General features: G+C 35.1%; 1 protein-coding gene across 5 annotated transcripts in view; it reads right to left on the bottom strand.

The window, feature by feature from the left end:
* The window catches only part of LOC101039884 (vitamin K-dependent protein S-like), a 752,700-nt gene that overhangs the window by 245,420 nt on the left and 485,831 nt on the right, over nucleotides 1-21,449 (bottom strand). For all 5 annotated transcript variants that reach the window (XM_074405626.1, XM_074405629.1, XM_074405627.1 and 2 more), the window contains one exon: nucleotides 7,468-7,590. The gene's annotated coding sequence lies outside the window, so the exon portion shown is untranslated. The remainder of the gene's footprint in view (nucleotides 1-7,467; nucleotides 7,591-21,449) is intronic.

Genomic DNA, 21,449 nt, shown 5'->3' with positions numbered 1-21,449 from the left:
AGTCCCAGGACTACATGATTAGTGTCTGCCCCAGTTATTTTTAGCCCATTTTGATTCAACAGTGGGTTATCTTTTTCTCCTCTTAATTCTCACAGCACTTTGCTTGTGCCTGCCTTATATTTACTCCTGCTATCTTACACTATAGCTGTTTGTGTATCCATCTAATCTCCTTTATTGAACTGGAAGCTCCTGAGAGAGACAAAGATAATATTGCACATTTTTTTTTATCTTCAACAATAAATAGCACAGGAGGAAATAAAAAAAACTGAAGAGAAATAAAATTTCCTAAGCATTAGGCAAATATGAAGTGTTACTATTTTGAGAGGATACAATAATAAATTTATGTTGACTGCCTGAATTTTGAATTAATTGAGATCTAATTCAAAATGGACATATGGAGACAAAATATTCATTTTTGTTAAAATTGAAACTGGATAATAGAATTTAAGGGCACAGCAACAATGGGCTTCCTAAAAAATGCATGCAGAATTAGACAAACTCTCCCATCTGGTCTTAGGTGTAGCTGGAAAGCCTGTCTTCCTCATGTGGGGTCCTGACCTGATGAAACATACATTTACGCAGAGAGATGGTCACTTTCTGCAGGTATTTGCAGGCCCCAAAGAGAAATATGAATGTGAGCTAAACTCAACAGATCAATTTCTTTCCCCAAACTCACTAGTGGGATATTTTCACTTCTCTTGGGAAGAAGTGAGGAGGTGTAGGGTACAGAGAGAAGACAGGAATGTTACTAATAAACATCCCTTTTTAGGTAGACATGAAACACGGGAAAGGTTTTCCTACCATCAAGATGCTTTCAAACTATATCTTATTTGATCTCTCAAACTATATAAGGTTAAGTATTATCATTCTGGTTTTAGAGATGAAGGGAAAGCCCAAAGATATTAAGTAACTTGCCCTAAGTGTCACAGCTAGTAAATGTTAAGAGTCGATATTTGAACTGAAAATTTGTGCTCTTTGTTTGACATGGAGCACAGTCAAACCTATTTGACCTAAGCATCCTTAGGTCAGATAGGTGCTTGGTGAATGACAAGAAAAAACAAAAACAAACAAACAAAAAAACCTCTGCATACAATTATGAATCCAGTATGATAAATCCCTCACATTTTAAGTGATTTAAGTCTTTTAAATGTAATTATTCTTTATTGTAAATGTGTCTTGATAAATTCAAAATAGACAATCTTTAATTTAGTATATGTGAATAGACTGTATGGGATTTTCCCCAAATTATTCTTCATCTGTATAAATTTCAATAGTTGGCAATTCCCAGTTGGATACCCCAATGGTTGGCAAGCTCTTTGAAGCCAGGTAACTGCTATTATTTTGCATGCTCCATAACGCCAGTAAAAGAGGTCCAGACTTCCTTTATAAGTGACTATTGAGAGAAGCAACATGCAGAAGTAGACAAATTCCTCATAATGATTTCACATTTTCTTAATAAACTTAAAACAAATATGCATGTGTATTTGTATATATATGTGCGTGTGTGTGTGTATATATAATATTTTATTATTCAAGTACCAACAGACTACAATATTTGGCACAAGAAATGTTTTTACTAAGTTGAAAAACTACACATTAATGTGCTGTAAGTGTGGGGAGAATTATGTACGGGGAGATTATGATTACTTAAATGTCTCTGAACTAAGAAGAAAATAAAAGAAACAGGCTTAAATTTAAAGAGGAGCAATATAGGTTACACGTAAGGAAAGCTTTCCTGATCACAAGAGTTATTAAACAGATGTCCTCTCTTGAAGATCTCTAATACTAGGGTAAACAACTAGCTGTTTAGACACCATGCTTCATGGAGGCAAAGAGCTGGCCTGAGTGAACTCTCCACGGATATAATGTAACTACTTGACTTTCATGTAAAATAACACACAATCATTTTATATTAAGGATGCTTAATGATACCGAAGCTCTGTGAAGGAAGAAACCATATTTTGTACTATTCTGGTATCCTCAAATTACCCAACACAGTGCTGAACACATAGTAGTTACCCAATAAATGTTTATTGACCAGATTGATTTTTCAATGAAGAAGAATGACAAATGGGAAAAGGGGAACTGTAGTCTGTTCTTAGCTTTACAAAAAATAGTCTAGGACTTGGAGCAGATCAGTCAATCACTCAGGCTCTTAATTTTCCTCTTCTGTCAATCACGGCTTCTGTGAGTTAAGGGTCTCTCTGCTCCCACAACACTGTGACCTCACAGTCAGACTAGTCTATATCCAGGTTATGCTGCCCATCAACCACATCAAAGGGAAAGGATACTGGGTAACAAATAAGAAAGCTTGGTTTCTGGTGTCATTTTGCTCATCAACTAGCATCGTTAGCTTGTTCAAATCATTTAATTTCCCTGGGATTCCAACTATAGAAGCCCTTTGGAAGCTCAAGTATTCGGTAATTCTGCCACAGTGACATGCTGATTTATATTCTCTGTTTATTCACTTAGTCATTTCCAATATCCTTCAGGAAAAAATAGGACCCAAAATATCATTAAAATTACTTTAAATACTTTAACAATCAATTCTTTAAGCAATATGTCTTTATCAGTGTATAGTATGTATTCCTTTAGTTCTCTCAAATAGAATAATTTACCTCAAATGTCCAATCAATGTTCACTACCTTTGTAAGTTAATTTATTAGAATGTATAGTAATATTAGTTACCATTTCTTTTAGAAAATTTCTTTGAACCACAAGATTACTGTGCTGGAACAGACACACTACGTACACTGTGGGCACCAATACTTTAGACAAGCCATATGAAGAAACTTTTCAGAAAGCTGAAACTAAGCCAAAAGCCTTTGATTTGCTCCCTAGAAATAAAAAAATGCAATTTTCCCTTTCAAATGACTTGTTATCAGCAAATATTTACACTAAGACCTACTGATAACCAAATAGTTTAACTAGTCAAACTTTAAGTGACAATCTCAGCATGATTAGAATCTGTAGATAAGGAAATGAATAAACGGCATATTCACTGTATGCTTTTATGCATTTATGTTTGAAAGGATGATGGGTATTCATTCATTCAATAAGCATTTATGGAAGCCACTAGGTGCCAGACAACTGTGTGCTTGGGATGAAAAAGTGATAAGACATGGTCCTTTTCCAGGAGATAGCCCCGATCTAATTGACAGTACAAATGTGTAAATAAGTACAGTGCTCTGTAAGAAGTATGTAACAGAGGTATTAGTGTATACAACATCAAAGGGAAGACAGTGTAACTAATCAGCCTAGGAATAAGGAACAATAGATTTGGACCTTCCACAAGGACCCCAGATGCTGGACTCAGATATGGCTTATATATGAAACAGCAAAAGAATACAACTATTAAAAAAGGCATACATACAGAAAAGAAGCTATAGATTTGAGAAAAATGAGCCTTCTGAAACAAAGTTAAGGTGTTGAAATCTGAAGTGATATAATCAGAATTATAGAAGAAAAGGACGTTTAGCAACATCCTGACCTCTATCCATGAGATGCCAGTGGCGCCCACTCCCCTCAGTTGTGAAAATCAATAGTGTCTCCAGACATTGACAAGTGTCTCTAGGGGACAAAAGTCACCCCAATAGAGAGCCACTGCCATAAAGAACACATGAGAAACAACAATCACTGGCCTATTTCACTCATGGTTGTGGATACAGCCTCCTAAACAAAATAATAGAGAATTGGCTTTAATAGTAAATAAAATGATGAAACCAGTTAGACTTTTTTCTGAAACGCAATTATATAAAAATAATCACACTAGCAAACCAAAGAAGAAACTTACATTCTTTCAATAGATAAACATACATACATACACATACAAATATACACTTATATTGATATATATAGATCTATGTTTATATATGTGTGTGTGTTTCTGTGTCTCTGTGTGTATGAACCAGTGGTTCCCAATCATTTTGGCACCAGGGGCCAGTTTTGTGGAAGACAATTTTTCCACAGACCAGAGGAATGGGGATGGTTTTAGGATGATTCAAGTGCATTACACTTATTTTGCTCTTTATTTCTATTATTATTACATTATGATATGTAATTATTATACAACTCACCATAATGTAGAATCAGTGGGAGCCCTGAGCTTGTTTTCTTGCAACTAGACAGTCCCATCTTGGGGTGATGGGAGACAGTGACAGATTATCAGGCATTAGATTCTTACAAGGAGCATGCAATCTAGATCCCATGCATGTGCAGTTCACAATAGGGTTTGCATTTCTCTGAGACTCTAATGCCTTGGTTGATAGACAGGAGGTGGAGCTCAGGCAGTAATGCAATGATAGGGAACTGTAAATAGAGAAGAAGCTTTGCTTGCTCACCTGCCGCTCACCTCCTGCTGTGTGGCCAGTTTCTAACAGACCATGGACCAGTACTGGTCTGTGGTGGAAGGTTGAGGAACCTTGACAGACACTATGTATATATTTGAATACCCCCGACCAACATCCAGTGGAAGTCATTTTTTCCCTTTATTTGCTTCTTTAATCTATAAGAATCAACCTGCATGTGAATCAGAAAACATTCTTTAGGTTCAGTGCTATGCCTGAAAGAAGAGGATACCAATGAAACTGAGCTAATCAAGAGCCTTCTCTGCAAGTTTATACCTCTTTAGGGAAAAAGTTAAAAGAGGAAGATTAGCTAACAATATTGTTTACAAATGTTTTAATTCCATCCACTTAAGGACAGATTCTAGATTTATTATTTATTATTTATTTATTATTGTTTTTTAAGAGACAGGATCTCACTCTATTGTCCAGGCTAGAGCACAGTGGTGTGATTACAGCTCATTGCAGCCTTGAACTCCTGGGTTCAAGTGATTCAGCCTCCCAAAGTGTTGGGATTATAGGTGTGAACCATCATGCCTGGCCTAGATTTATTTAAATAGTACAACAAATATCCACAAAATGCTGATATCCATATTTTAAAGGGCAATTCAGATAAGTTTAATTCAACTTATATTAATGCAAAGAAAAAGTATTTAATGACTGTTTAATTCAATGGCTGTAGCAGTCAATAAAATGGCCTTTGAAACCAACTGACGTCTACTGTTACCAGCCAGTAAATAAACACGAATGACTCATTACTGCACTCACATGAATCATTTGCAGTCGCTTTAAAATGTACTGGATTTCAAAATGACCTCTATTGTTTTTATTATCATGTACATAAATAAATCCGAGATCATTGTATGTTTAACAGTCAAGCAAGCTGAATCCCTAGCAGTACCATCTCTAGCAAATACTCATTTAAGGAAATGAAAAGAAGAAAGACTCTAAGATCAGCGAGACTGAGTTAAGTGGCTCTTTGCAAGTGAGCTGCTCTACGCCGTACCACCATCCCCAATGCTGGGCAAGCAGGAAGTCAACATTATCTCATTATATCCAACTCTGGATTCTTGATTATCAAACTCTTGATTTGTACAAATACTGATCTTAATTGTATTCAGTTTGTACAAATGGACTCAGCTAAATAAAACCATGGAAATCATTTCTCTAAATATCTTCTTGCTTCTATGAGTGACCATGAGTAACTAATTTCAATTAAAATAGAAGAAAAGTGAAAGTAAATGAACTAGTGGGTACAAAGTCTAACATGCCTTATTAGCCTAACAGCTATTATAAAAATTATTATTATTACACCTAACAATGGTGAATTGCTGTGCTAGGTATTTCAAATATATCTATAATAATGACAATGATTATATAACAATAATAACACTCAGTCAAAGAGAAATAAAAAGCTTGCTGCCTGTCAGGTGAAGGGAGGGTTCATGAGAAACATTATGCTCACAGTATAGACCATCTTCTTTTTGGAGGTTATCATCCCACCTTTGCCTTGAACACAGTGCAGTCCTTGACTCTTCTTCTGAGATTGAATCAGTACTGGGATTATCAAGGCCAAATAATTTTATCCAGAAGTAAAGATTATTACATTTGAATGAAAAAAGAGCCTGCGTGAACTTAGGGTTTGCCTTTGTGAATTTATGCTTTTTCAGGCAGAGGGCCATTCTGGGATGAACCCTGTCCCAGGTAAGTCAAGACACAGTTGCCCTTGAACATCTTCTGGCTCTCTACCTGTAGCCCTTCCTATTGCTGCCTGCACAAACCTTGCTTGGAGGGAATGATAAAAGGAAAGCAATAAATATTCCTACCTACTCACATCTACAATTTGTCTTGCCTTTGATAGTCTCAATGAAACCCACAGCCCTAACCTGAGGTGCCTTCAGTGGGGATATTTTTGTTTGTTTTATTTTATTTTACCAACTTATGTGCATATCCCCATCAGCAACGAGCTTTGTTAAGGAAAAAAAAGAATGTGATTTTTTAAGATCAACAATAGAACATAATTAGACTAAATGTTTTTCTACTGTCATCTTAAACAAATGAACAAAGAAACCTGGCTATATAAAATTCTCTGGCATCTTGGTAATCGGGTAGACAGAAAAAAAAAAATCAGAAAGGACAGTTGGAAGGCATGGTAATACTGCTCCTTTTAATCTACTATCTTCCCTTTCAGAAATTAAGGGAAGAAAACAATCGCTGTCCCCCTTTACAAAATTCCCAATACAGGCAGCAACTATGTTCATAAATAAGAGTACTACTTATATCATTTGAGCACTACCCTTTATGCTATGTACTTTAGATACATTATCTTATTTAATTCTCACAGCAATATTTATTCTAAATATTACCAATGAGGGAAGAGTCTTAGCAAATATAACTTGCCCTGGTAATACAAATACTAAGTGACACAGCTAGGTCTCAAACACATGTTTCTTTGAATCCAGTGCACTTACCTGCATGCTATAATGCCTTAAAACACCACTTTGTAAAGTTTGGGATTATGTTTCAATCTTTGCTTCTAATCAGTGAGCTCCTTCAGGACATAATTTATTTCTCATTAATTTTTATATCTCCTGAGCATGGAATAATGCCTGATACTCAATGATTGTCAAATGAATAAAATGATGAATTAATAAATAAAGGAAGGAAGGAAGGAATTTTAAAAGGAAACAGAAAATTGAGGTTTGTGCAAAAAGCTAATTCTATACCAATAATATTATTCCTGTGGTTAGTTTTTTGCCCCTCCATTTACACTGTAGCAACACATGAGTATTTTATGATAAGTACCATTTTTTACTTTAGAATTAAATAAAATGCTTTCGAAAATATGTACTTTACCCAGGGATTTAAATGAATGATTGAAATTCCATAATCAGAACATGACACAACCAAACCAACATATAATCATATGTTTCCCATAATAAGCTACTTGAAGTGTTCTTAGGGTTACAATATTGTAATCTAGACATAAGAGGAAGATCTGTGCTCTTGACAACATTCAACACAGCCACTTCAACTGGCTCTGGATAAAAGACAAACCTCCTCTTTTGCATTACATAGATGTTTTCTCTTTCCTTATCAGTAAGCAGACAGTCCTAACTGTTACCTTCACATCCTTTGCCATCTTCCTCTAGCTTCTGGCCAGCTTGACATTTGCAGTAATAACTGCCAACTGTATTACAGCATCAATCTTGACAGCCAGTATTGTCAATGGTACATTCATTTATATCTGCAAGTGAACAGTTAAACAGAATTAGCCTCCTGTAACTAGACACACAAAAAGAAACTTCAGTGGCTCTCTGATAAAAATGAACCATCACAGAATGACATCATTATTTAACCTCAGATTGTGATAAAACAGTATTTCACTTTAATTAGAATGAATGCACTCTAATTTTGATATGAAGAAACAGACAAGTTTCTTGATATCTGAAATATTACTTTTGAATAATAAAATAAGGGCTTTTCTAGTTTTATGGATTTGGGACAGTTACGGTACAGACCCAGAAATTTCACGTTTGAGTCATCATTTGAGGATGAAATGGAGAACAATGAGAGAAACTAAACTAAACTAGGTCACCTGCTTACCCATTAAATATGTTGTTAGTGGCTTCTCAAATAATTATTTCTTGCCCACCACTTCATATTTGCCATTGTAGTGGACAGCGTGATAAAGGTAAAGGGTATTTCTGTGGTTTCCAAAGTTTAAAATGTAGCTGGAGTTGAGGACTAAACAGAAATGTGATTTGGTTGGCCCATATACAGCATGTGCCCACAGACCACTTTTAAACCCATGGCCATAATTCATCTTTACAGATAGGGCTCAATTTTATGTATTTCTCCAACCCAGTTAACAATTGGCAAGTACACCAATCCATCTTCAAGTTTGATAGTGGCCTGTGAGGTGGCTTGGTTTACGTTTTTATCAAACGAGTTACCTCTTCTGCGTGTTGACTAGCTGACTTGATAGATCCTTGCCTCATGAGATGAGTGTAGCTGGAAGCAGGGATGGAGTGAATAAGGAGGAGATATGGAGAGGCAGGGGAATTTGGGAGAAAGAGGAAGAGGGCGACAGAGACAGGGAAGGGAGAGGAGAAGAGTTTGGTCAGGAACAGCAGAAATAGAAGCATAAATAAGTAAAGTCTCACTGAAGTGTGGACCCATCAGAGCAGAAAACAACTAACACTGAAGGACCAGTCAGGTAATCGGCAGAGTGAGCACCAATGAGTCTTGATTGAAAGTAACTGATTTTGTCTGACCCCCTTGCTATGCAACTTTGACTGTTTTGCTTGTTTTAAGTTAACTTTTCATTCAAGTGTATCTGGCTTCCCTCATTCAGCATTGTTTATGAGATACATCCATTTTGTTACAAATACTTGTAGATAGTACATTCTTATTCCTGTATATTGTTCCCTTCAATGAATATACCACAATATTCATTTCACAGAAGATGAGCATTTAAATATTGTCTTATTTTTTGCTTTTGTGAATAGCGCAGCTATGAACATTCTTATATATGTCTTCAGTGAGCTTGCCAATGCATTTCTGTTGGGTAATTCAGTTGACCCTTAAGCAATGTAGGTTTGAACTGTACAGATCCACTTTATATGTGCATTTTTCTAAATACAGTCAGCCCTCTATCAGTAGGTGCTGCATCCACAATCAAATACGGATTCTAAGTATAGCATTCACAGAATGTGAAACCTGCATATGTGAAGGGCCGATTTTTCACATACTCGAGTTCCATAGGGCCAGACGCAGAACTTGAGTATCCACAGATTTTGGCATACACATGTGTCCTGAAACTAATATCCCCCTGCAGATACTGAGGAGCAGCTGTACATCTAAGACTGAACTTTCTGGGTCAAAAGGTCTGAGGTGGTGTTTAGTATTTATAGATGAACGGTCTTCTTAAGAGGGTATTCTAATTTACACTCCCACCAGTGGTGTATTAGAGTTTAGTTGATACTCATTCTTGCCAACATTTGGGATACGCTGTATTTTTCAATGATCTATTCTGGAAGTTTAGTAATAGCATCAGGTTGTGATTCTAATTTGCATTTTCCCAATGATTAATCAGATTAAGCATATTTTCATATTATTGGCCATTTGGATAACATCTTGTTGAAATGATTTTTCAAATATTTTTTCCATTTGTCCAATTCTTAAAACATTTGTTATTTTACTTGTGGGTCCTCAAATAGGATTTTAAGAAAGAGTGGTGGCAATGATTATCTTTTTCTTGCTTTAAATCTCAGGAGAGCTGTTAACAGTTCAAGGTAGTACGATGTAGGGTAGATACAGATAGATATAGATCGGTTTGATCAGATTTTAAAAGTTTCTTTCTAATCCTAATTTTATTCAAATTTGATTCAAAAATAGGTGTGAAGTTTTATCTACCACTTTTTTGAATCTATAATTAGATGTTTTTTCTTATTAATTCTGTTAACATGATAAATAACAGGATTGAATTTTGCATCTCTAAAATAAACCTGGTCATGATACACTACTTTTTAAATATATGCCTGAGTTCGCTTACCTAGTACTTCATTTGGAATTTTTATGACTTTTTTTTTCATTAGAGATATTAGATTTGCATGTACTTTTTCTTTTTGGTAAATAGTCTTGCTTGATTCTGACACCCAGGTCATACTAGATACATTTAAAAAGTTAGAAGTGTTTTCTTATTTTCTATTGCTGAAATAATCTCACAAGATTAGTATAATTTCTTACTTAAATGTTTGAAAGATTCATTTATGGCACTACCTGAGGCCTGGGATTGTGGGCACGTGTGTGTGTGTGTGTGTGTGTGTGTGCACGCGCGTGAAGGCTTTCAATTACAGATTCAATTTCTTTAATAGATAAGAATATGCAGATTTTTATTTTAATATGTGGCAATAATCATATGTTTCAAGGAATTTGTCCCTTTCATATAAATGTTCAAATGTATTGCTGTTAAGTTGCTCACAATACTCTCATACTAACGTTTTAAATGTCTTCCAATTGTGCTGAGGTCACCTTTCCTATTCCTGAAATTCATGTGTGTCTTCTCTTTTTTTCCTATCAGTTTTGCTAGAAAATTATCAGTTTTATCTATCTATCTATCTATCTATCTATCTTGGCTATCATCTATTTTAGTCTTTCCCCCCACCCCCCACCCCCCCAAAAAAAGCCTGTGGCTGTATTGATTTTTCAGCATTGCACATTTTCCCATATAATTAATTTGTGCTATGATCTTTATCATTGCCTTTATTCTACTTTCTTGGGTTTCTTTCACCTTCTGCTTCTAAGTTCTTGAGATGAAAATTTAGGTAATTGATTTTTAATCTTTCTTTTATAAAATATTCCTGGTTATCTGTAACAAATCACCCCAACACTAAGTGGCTTTAAAAGACAACTTCTTAGCCGGGCGTGGTGGCTCAAGCCTGTAATCCCAGCACTTTGGGAGGCTCAGGCGGGTGGATCACGAGGTCAAGAGATCAAGACCATCCTGGTCAACTTGGTGAAACCCCGTCTCTACTAAAAATACAAAAAATTAGCTGGGCATGGTGGCTCATGCCTGTAATCCCAGCTACTCAGGAGGCTGAGGCAGGAGAATTGCCTGAACCCAGGAGTTGGAGGTTGCAGTGAGCCGAGATCGCGCCATTGCACTCCAGCCCGGGTAACAAGAGCGAAACTCCGTCTCAAAAAAACAAACAAACAAAAAAAGACAACTTCTTATTATTTTCCATATGTCTATGGATTCTCAGGTAATAATCAACTGTTTGGTCCTCATTTGGAGTCTCACAGAAGGTAGAAGTAAGGTGACGGCTGTGGGTAGACCTGCATGCAGGCTTTGTCACTCCCATGTTGGGATTTGGACTGAGATGGTTGGAACATCTGGGTGGCTGGTCAGGTGTCTCCCTATTACTCATGCAGCTCCCCACATGCTAAGCTTCTGCTTTTCCCCTGCTTCGTGTCCTCAGGGTGGAGATGTTTTACACAGTGGTATACCTCCCCCAGGAAGACCATGGCAGTAGACTGAAACAAAAGTTGCAAGGTTTCTTATGATCTAGGCTTGGAAGCCACATAGCCTAACTTCTTAGATTTTTGTTAGTTAAAGCAGTTACAGGCCAACAGAGATTGCAGAAGGGTGGAGAATTCCTCCTCTCAATCAGGGAACTGAACACACTGTGTCCAAACAAGAAAAAAGGATGCCAGCCTTGTTGAAAAGACCACATCACTCTCATATGTTCGTTTCCCTAAAAATAAAATTACTAGCTGCACACCACATATTTTAATGTTCCATTTTAATTATCATTCAACTCAAACTATTTTCTAATCTACATAAACATTTCTTCTTTGGGTTATTTTGAAGCGTGTTTTGGGATTTCCTTTTCAAACATTTGAGAAATTTTCAATCATCTTGTTATAAAATGCTAGACTAATTCCACTGTGAACAAAAAATATACTCTGCATGATTTCTTTACAATTTGTTAAGGCTTGCTTTATATTCCAGCACATGGTCAATTCTGTTTTTTTTTTTTTTTTTAATCTATGTATACTGGAAAATAATGTATATTCTGCAATGATCAGATTCTGTTTTCTTTCTGTACATATGTGTATGTATGTAATATATACTTTCATATATTATACATGTATATATTAAATATGTATATTTAATTCAATTTGTTAATCATGATTTTCATATCTTTAAGAATTTTTCATATGCTTGTTTTATCAGTTAGCAAGAGAAGCATAGTGAAATTGCTTTATTTAATTTTACATGTGCCCTTTCCTGACTACAATTTTTGTTTCATATAATTTGAAGTTCTATTATGAGGCACATACAAACTTAGGATCACATCTTCCTAGTAGATTAACACTTTGTTATTATAAAATGTTCCTCTTTAAGTATCTAGCTATGCTTTTTTCAGTACAACAGTCTTTTTATGATATTATTATAGTTGTATCAGTTTTCCTTTGGTTAGTTTCTTTTCTTTTGGTTAATGACTTTCCATGTCATTTCATTTTCTAAACTTTAGTTTTTCCCTTTTTTGTATTCATTTATCTGAGAAACTGTCTCTATATATCTGTAGATACATTATTTTAATATATTTTAGCCATCTTTGACTTAACTGTAGTATCATATCATTGACTTTAATTACTAACACATTTAGATTAAATTTACCATTTTATCGTTTTTCTAAATTCACCATATATTTTGTTACTTTTATGCTCAACTCTTACATTTCTCAAAATTTATTTCGATATTTTATTTGTCCTTTTTATTAAATTGTCGGTCATATGTTCCTTTATTATTCTTTTAGTGGTAATTCTAGATAGTAAAATATCTATTATTAAAGTCTAATATAAATTAGTACTTTAACCACTTCCCAGATAATGCTAGAACCTTACACTTTAACTCTTTTTAAACTTTTCCTACCTTTTATACTATTGTATGTGTTTTATTTTTGGATATTTAAACCCCACAAGACATCATAGTTATTATTTTATAGTCAGAAGTAATTTAAGTTTATTTACATATTTACCTTTTCTGGCATTCATTATTGCTTCCTGCATTTCTGTGCTTCTTTCTGAAATAATGTCCTTTGGCCTGAAAATTGCTCTTAGTATTTTTTTCATATGGTTCTGCTGGCAATAATTTTTTTCATAGTCAGGAAATGGAAATATGAAAAAAGTTTTTTTTTCACCTTAATTTTTAAATAAAATGTTCATGTTAGAATATTTTTTAGATTTACAGAAAAATCTGAAAGAGAACAGAGTTCATATATACTCCATACATCCCATATTTCACTGTTCTAGACATCTTATATTAGTGTGGTACATTTGTTGTAGTTAATAACCCTAATATTGATAGATTGCATTATCTAGTCCATATCTAATTAAGATTTTCTTAGCTTTTGCCTAATGTCATTTTCCTGTCCCAGGATATTATATTTAGTTGTCATGGTCCTGAGGTTCCTCTTGGCTATGACAGTTTATCAGACTTTCCTTTTTTTTGAGACTGAGTCTCACACTGCTGCCCAGGCTGTACTGCAGTGGCGCTATCTTAGCTCACTGCAATCTCCACCTCCCGGGGTTCAAGCAATTCTCCTGCCTCAGCCTCCCGAGTAGTTGGGACTACACGTACAGCTAACTTTTTTGTATTTTTAGTACAGACGGGATTTCATCATGTTGGTTAGGATGGTCTCAATCTCCTGACCTTGTGATCTGCCCACCTTGGCCTCCCAAAGTGCAGGGATAACTTTGATGACTTTGATGGTGTTGAGAAATACTGGTCAGGCATCCTATAACATGTCTCTCAAGTTGGATTTTTGCAGTGTTTTTCTTATTTTAAATGGGGATTGTGGGTTTTAAGGAGGAAGACTACAGAAGTAAAGTGCCTTTATTATCTCAGCATGACTTAGCACTGGTGATGTTGACCTTGATCCCTGGCTGATGTAGCATTTGTCAGGTTTCTCCATTCTAGAGTAATAAAGTTCCTCTAGTTTTTTCCTTTTTCCATAGTCTTTGCAGCAAAATCATTATGCACAGCCCACACATAGAAAGTGGAGAGTTATGCTACCTCTTGAGGGCAGAGTATCTACATACATTATTTGGAACTCTTACTTAGAGATCTGCCTCTTCTCCTCCATTTATATTTACAACTGACATTTTGAATAATATTTTAAATGGAATAGAATTCTAGAGAGTTTTAAAAAGATTACTAGCAGTGTCATTCTATCACCACTTAAACTTTCTTTTAAAAATAATTTGACTCAGGCCGGGCGCGGTGGCTCAAGCCTGTAATCCCAGCACTTTGGGAGGCCGAGGCGGGTGGATCACGAGGTCGAGAGATCGAGACCAACCTGGTCAACATGGTGAAACCCCGTCTCTACTAAAAATACAAAAAATTAGCTGGGCATGGTGGCACGTGCCTGTAATCCCAGCTACTCAGGAGGCTGAGGCAGGAGAATTGCCTGAACCCAGGAGGCGGAGGTTGCGGTGAGCCAGGATCACGCCATTGCACTCCAGCCTGGGTAACAAGAGCGAAACTCCATCTCAAAAACAAACAAACAAACAAACAAACAACCAAATTTGACTGTTTTTCTCTGTCTGCTTTTAAAATTTTCCCTTTGGTTGGTCAACAAATACAGTTTAACAGTTGGAAGAATAAGTTCCACTAGTCTATTGCACAGTAGGGTGACTATAGCTTACAATAAATGTGCTGTATATTTGAAATGGCTATATGAGAGAATTTTGAATGTTTCTATAATTAAGAAATGATCATTGTTTAAGGTGACAGATATGCTAATTACCATGATTTTACCATTACACAATATATACATGTATCAAAACACCACATTGTGTGCCATAAATACATACAATTGTGCTGTGTGAAAATTTTTTCTCTTTATTTTTCTTCATATCTTTTACTATGATGTACCATGACATGTTTTTCTTTGTAGTTTTCCTCCTTGGAATTTTAGTGAATTTTGATTTTGCAGTTAGATGTCTTTCAGTTTAAAGAAATTGTTCTCACCAGTATTTATTCAAATATTGCTTTTGCCTCATTTTTATTATCTTCCTTTTTAGTACTTCCATACATGGGCTTATGATACTATTATCCATACATCATTTGCCTCATGCTATTTTCAATTATATTTTATTATTTTTTGTTTTTGCTTCAGTAGAGATAGTCTACTGACCTCTCAGGTTATCAATTCCAGAATCAGCTGTTTATAATATGCCATGAATCCCATCTATTACATTCTCGATTAAAGTTATTTCCTTTTTCATTTCAACTATTTGCAGTTGATTCTTTTTATAAATTCTACTTCTCTGGTAAAAATTTCCATCTTGTCATAGCTTTTCTTGTTTTTATAATTCCACTCTCCTCTGCATTGCTTTATGATAAATATAGGAACTGGACCTGTAAACATTTCTCCCTTGCCAGCTTCTGGTTGAGCCTTCTTAGCAGAGGGCTTTGAAGGAAAGCTGCAAGAAGAGACCTCTCATTGTAGTATGAATATACTTCGCTTTTCAGCCTTGTACATCGTGGCTGCCAGCCAGCCACTTTCTTGTCAATGAGTACTGTCTCCACCAGCAAGCAGCTATTCTGCCAGTGGTATACAAAAAACTTGGAGGTGCAGGTGCATTCCCTTCAGCAAGTTCTACCAGTCCTCCAGTAGGCAGCTTCCCAGTGAATTTCAGTGCCAACCTGGTGGACATGTTCCTGCCCACCATTCCTGAGCAGCAGCAGTTCAGCAAACTTTCCTGCCATCCAGTGAGCCGTAGCCATACCCTTTCCAGTGAGATTTGACTTTCCACCCGGCCAGGGAATTGAGACGATGCTTCCAAGTTTGTTTCACTCCTGGGTACCCTCCTTCAGTCCTAGACACAGTGGCCAGTTTCTGCATATGCTATTCCTATATTCTTCAATGTTCTCTTTATCCCTTTTAGTACTTTATCTCCAGTTCTAATTAATACTTCTTCATAGTATTTTTTTCTCTGACCAAATCAATCTGTGGTTTCTGTCTCTTATGGATTCTAACTGGTACATCTTTTCTCCAGTAGCTTGATCCTTCAGATTTTGGCTTCTGTGTTAGTTCTGAATTTCAGTTTATGTCTCCCCTGCCTGGTGGGGCTGCTGACTGTTCCATATACCTTTTCTTCCTACTAGCAGCCACTTTCTTCCCACCTTTTTAGCCTTTTCAACGTGTCACTTATTAATCAATCCCTTGATAAGAAAGTTCACCTCATTGACTTTCCTGGCTGCCACGATATTCTCTAATGTTTTCAGATGTGTGGTTTTTTATATTAAGTTCAACATTTTTAGTTCTCAGCAAGAGAATTGGTCTGCTACTACTATCCCATCATAGCCAGAAAGAGAAGACCTATTCACACTATTTCTAGATTCTCCTTAGTTTTCATTACAATATTACAAAGAAAATTCCACTAACTTAGACTTTATGTGCTTGTTTATTTTTCCTACACCTGACTCTGTCAACAAGCCAGGCATACATAGCTAATAAACGTGTGGTAATTAACAAAGAATATATGGCTTTGTAATTAAGTTCCATGCTTTGTGCTGCAGAATATCATAGAGAGAAAGATCAATAAAAGTTGATTTCCTAAGGGAAATTGGATTATAAGTTTACATACAAGTTTAGATATTATTTTTTAAGCTTAGTTTGTTAAAGAAGGGGGCATGTGTTGGAATAAGTCAGGTTTCAGGAATCTCATATTTCCACTCTTAACGAATTTATCCAAAAATATATTCCAAAGCAATTGAACTATGTTAGATACTTGCCATACACAATATCATGTAGGACACATAAAAAACTGACAAGATATATGAGGTTATTCAAAAAAGTATGGTCATTAAAAGAACAGAAACACACACGCACACACACACGCACACACACACACACACAAACACAGAGCAAAAAACATTGGTAACAACTTAAATGTTCACCAATATGGGAATAACCAAGTTAAATGTATCATGTGAATGCAGTCATTAAAAATGATAATTGTTATGACTTATGCAACAATATGAGAAACTGTTATCCTGAAACGGACTACAATTGTTCCTGTGTTTTAGCTGCAACTACAAAAGCCATATATTCTTATGGAGACAATTTGGAAAGCTTTACAAATGTAAATAATTTGATATATAACAGTGGTAGAGTTATGTCATTTAAAGTCTTAATTTTTGTTTTTGTATTGCTTGTGTCATCATTATTTAAAAAATAGGTCTGAGATTTCTGATTGGTAATTTCAAACAAAGAGAATAAAACAAGAGGTTATATAATTTTCAGTGACTGTTGAAAAGGAGATACTTATTTTTCAGGGGGGACAGACTTTTATGGACACTAAATTCTTATGGGAATATCTTAAATGAGTTTTGAATATAAGGATCATTGGACAAATCAATGACAAAGTCCCCAAAAGAGATTTTTCAAAAAATGCCAGATTTTTCATCTTTTTTTCTTATAGTGATATTTACTAAAATGTAAGACCTAATATAGCAAAATTACTTTAATTGAAAGCTAGGTTAATATAGCCCATTCAAATTGCTTCTGCCTGGCTTTATCTGGAATAAATACAGAAATTTTAAAACACAAGTAATGTCAGGTTTTTATAGCCCTGAAGAGGGCTTCTGAAACTAATGTATACTTTTGGACCAATTACACGCTGACTATGTCCACCAGTCTTTTCCACAACTTATTCTTTCATACTCAGCAATCTCACTCATTTATTTGACAGGATCTGACTTTTACTCTTCTTATCCGAAAGACTGTGCTTCATATCCTTAAGGATTCACAGAGCTGTCTCAGGGAGTGCCTGGACAGAGATATCGTGTAGTATGAGACAGAAGAGCACCCTAGCATATAACCAGTTCAGTAACTGAAAAACTGCTTTAATCTGTTTTACATACTGGATAGCTCTCAATTTAAAATTTGTTTAAATAAAGTGGTGATTATTATTGCTGAAAATACTTGAAAATTTTCTTCTTGGACTGTCATATCTGGTATGAAAGAGTGGAAAGCAAAGCCTTTTACTCATAAGGAATGTGAACAACTATATCTCTGTGAGATAATATTAGGGAAATTTATCAATAAAGATACATTAAAATAATGAATATCATGTATAAGTGTCCCTTTCCACATGTCTATTGATCTTAAACCTATAACTTATGCACATTATTAACAGATGTCAAATGTCAAATTAAATTTGGTCCTTATCAAATCAAACTGATAAGTTCAGACTGACATTGGTAGATGTTAAGAAATAAAAGACAATTAGTAGTTTTGTTGGTCAAAATAGTAAATAAAAATAACATTTAAGGACTTAAAATATACTTTTTGCTTAGAAGGAATTTTAGTAAAACATAAAACAGCTACAGATATTTTACAAATATAGTTTATATTTTTGGAGCTAGAATAATACCAGGGTTAAAAAGCATAAATGGAAAGGCTGATAAACTTCCCATGTAAACTTTAGAATCTACCATGCAGAGTGACCAAAATTCAAAGTTAAATAAGAAATGAAGAAAACAACATTGACAGACATAGAGTGAACAGTAAATATGGGGTGTGTGTGTGTGTGTGTGTGTGTGTGTAAAGAAAAGGTAAACAAGGGTAAATATCATATATATGTGTGTGTGTGTGTGTGTGTGTGTATATATATATATATATATATATATATATATATATATATATATGTATCTATGTATGTAAAGAAAAGGTAAACATTCCCAAATAGAAATTTAATTTCATTTAATAAAATGAAATCAATTGACTAAAAAAAGTCAGAAATACAAATATCCAAAAGATGTCAAATGCTGTTGAATCTTATTGGTAGTTAAAAATTAAAACTAAAATAAAATTAATCCCATTAATTCGCTATCAAATTTATAAAGATGAAAATCAATGCTACTGTAAAGGTGGTAATGGTGGGGGAAAAGGATATACCATACTTTGCTAACAGGAGCACAAACTAGGAAACAGTTTCTGAAATTCAAATGGTTACAAATATCAGAATATGCATATACTTTTCTCTGCAAAAATTCTTTCAAGAATATATCTTAAGGATGTAATCACAATGTGTATAATGATTTATGTATTTTTAATACCAGAGGAGGAGGCCGGGCACAGTGGCTCACATCTGTAATCCCAGCAGTTTGGGTGGCTGAGGTGGGAGGATCCTGAGGTCAGGAGATTGAGACCATAATGGCCAAGATGGTGAAACCCCGTCTCTACTGAAATACAAAAAATTAGCTGGGCATGGTGACATGTGCCTGTAGTCCCAGCTACTCAGGAGGCTGAGGCAGGGGAATCGCCTGAATCTGGTCAAGGGAGGTTGCAGTGAGCCAAGATCGCACCCCTGCACTCCAGCCTGGCAACAAAGCAAGACACCATCTCAAACCAAAAAAAAAAAAAAAAAAAAAAAAAAAAAAAAAAAAAAACAAACAAAAAAAACAACAACAAAAAAAAAACAGAGGAGGAAAAATAGGAGCAATCTAAATATTGGTTGAATTTTAAGTAGATTATGACACATCCAAAGAACCATTATACCATAATTAACAATTAGTCACATTCTAAAGTAATATTTCTTTACCTCTGCCAATGTCTTATTACAGCAGAGGTAAACAAATATTACTTTAGACATATTAAAAATGTGTTTATTACTTACATTTACAATGGTGATTCCATATGTATCTACTTACCAATATATATTTTTGGAAAAAAATGGAAAGAGATAGTCAAATATGATAACTGTGACTACGTTCTTTTGAAAAGACTGGTCAGGCGCAGTGGCTCCCACCTGTAATCCCAGCACTTTGGGAGGACAAGGTGGGTGGATCACTCAAGATCAGGAGTTCAAGACCAGCCTGGGCAACATGGTGAAACCCCACCTCTACTAAAAATATGAAAATTAGCTGGATATTGTGGTGCATGTTTGTAATCTCAGCTACTCAAGAGGCTGAGGCAGGAGAATCACTTGAACCTGGGAGGTGGAGGTTGCAGTGAGCCAAGATCATGCCACTGTACTCCAGCCTGGGTGACAGAGCAAGACTCAATTTCCAAAAAAAAAAAAAAAGGGATTAAGGATGATTTTTGTTTTGTTGCTCTATATTTGCCTGTTTCCCCAACTTCTTTGCAATAACCATGCTTTCAGGAAAAATAGCACAATAAATACAAAAATTATCTTAAAGTTAAGGCTAAAGTTTCATACTACCATCTTTCCTTTTTGTATACTCTCTGCCATGGTGCATAATTTTATCACTTTTGGTGCAAAATTTGTATTCCCTTGAATTTTAAGATACGTAGTGTGGCTTTCTAAAATGAATGATCTTCAAGATGTTGCTTGTTGAGTTGCTTCCTAAAGAGCTTAATGTTACTTTATGATATGGAACATCAGTATTTTATTTCGTCCATTTCTACAGCCAGAGCTGTATCAGTCTATCAGTTGATTGCTCCTACTTGAGAAAACAGCAATGCACATGAAGGTTTCTGATCAGAAGAACTCTTCACATTCAAATTATAATGACAGCATTATAGAATAACCTTAGTGGAAGTTATAGAAGAGACCATGTATTCCCTGAATTCCCTGAATACTCAACCCACACTTACACACTGAAATTTTGATGAAAGGAAAGGATGTCACACATCTGTACCAGAAAACCGAGGAAAAACTCTTTGGACATTTCCCTGGGAAAGAATATATGACTAAATCCTCAAAAGTAAATGCAATAATAAACATAGACAAATTGAACTTCATTAAACTTAAAAGCTTCTGCACAGCAAAAGGAATAATCAATAAACAAACAGTTTACAGAATAGGAGAAAATATGTGCAAACTATGCATCTAACAAAAAACAGATATCCAGAATCTACAAGGGACTCAAACAACACAACAAGAAAACAAACAAACAGCCCTATTAAAAAGTGGACAAAAGATACAAACAGACAAATTTCAAAGGAAGACATAAAGGCAGCCAACAAACACATGAAAAAGTGTTCAACATCATTAATCATCAAAGAAATGCAAACTAAAACCAAAATGAGATGCCATCTTACAGCAGTAAGAATAGCTATTATTAAAAAGTCAAAAATCAGCAAATGTTGGATAGGGTACAGAGAAAAGGGAAGACCTATATGTTGTTGATAAGAAGGTAAATTAGTACAATGACTAGGAAAAACACTGTGATTTCTTGAACAACTAAAAGTAAAATGACCATTCAATTCTGCAACCCAAAGGAAAATAAGCCATTATATTAAAAAGACACCGGCATTCGTATGTTTACTGCAGCACTATTCACAATAGCAAATTCATGGAATCAACCTTGGTGTCCATCTAATGGATGACTGGATTTAAAAAATGTGGTATATATATACCATAGAGTACTATTCAGTCATAAAAATTAATGAAATCATGTCCCTTGCAACGACATGGATAAAAATGGAGGCTATTATTCTGAGTAAAATAACTCAGAAATAGAAAGTCAAATACTGCATGTTCTCACATAAGTAGGAGCTAAACATTGAGTACACATGGACATACAGAGTAGAAAAATAGACACTGGAGGCTCCAAAA

This window comes from Saimiri boliviensis, chromosome 9, assembly GCF_048565385.1.
Source record: "Saimiri boliviensis isolate mSaiBol1 chromosome 9, mSaiBol1.pri, whole genome shotgun sequence".
Lineage (NCBI taxonomy): Eukaryota > Metazoa > Chordata > Mammalia > Primates > Cebidae > Saimiri > Saimiri boliviensis.
This window is presented reverse-complemented; position numbering and strand designations above follow the sequence as displayed.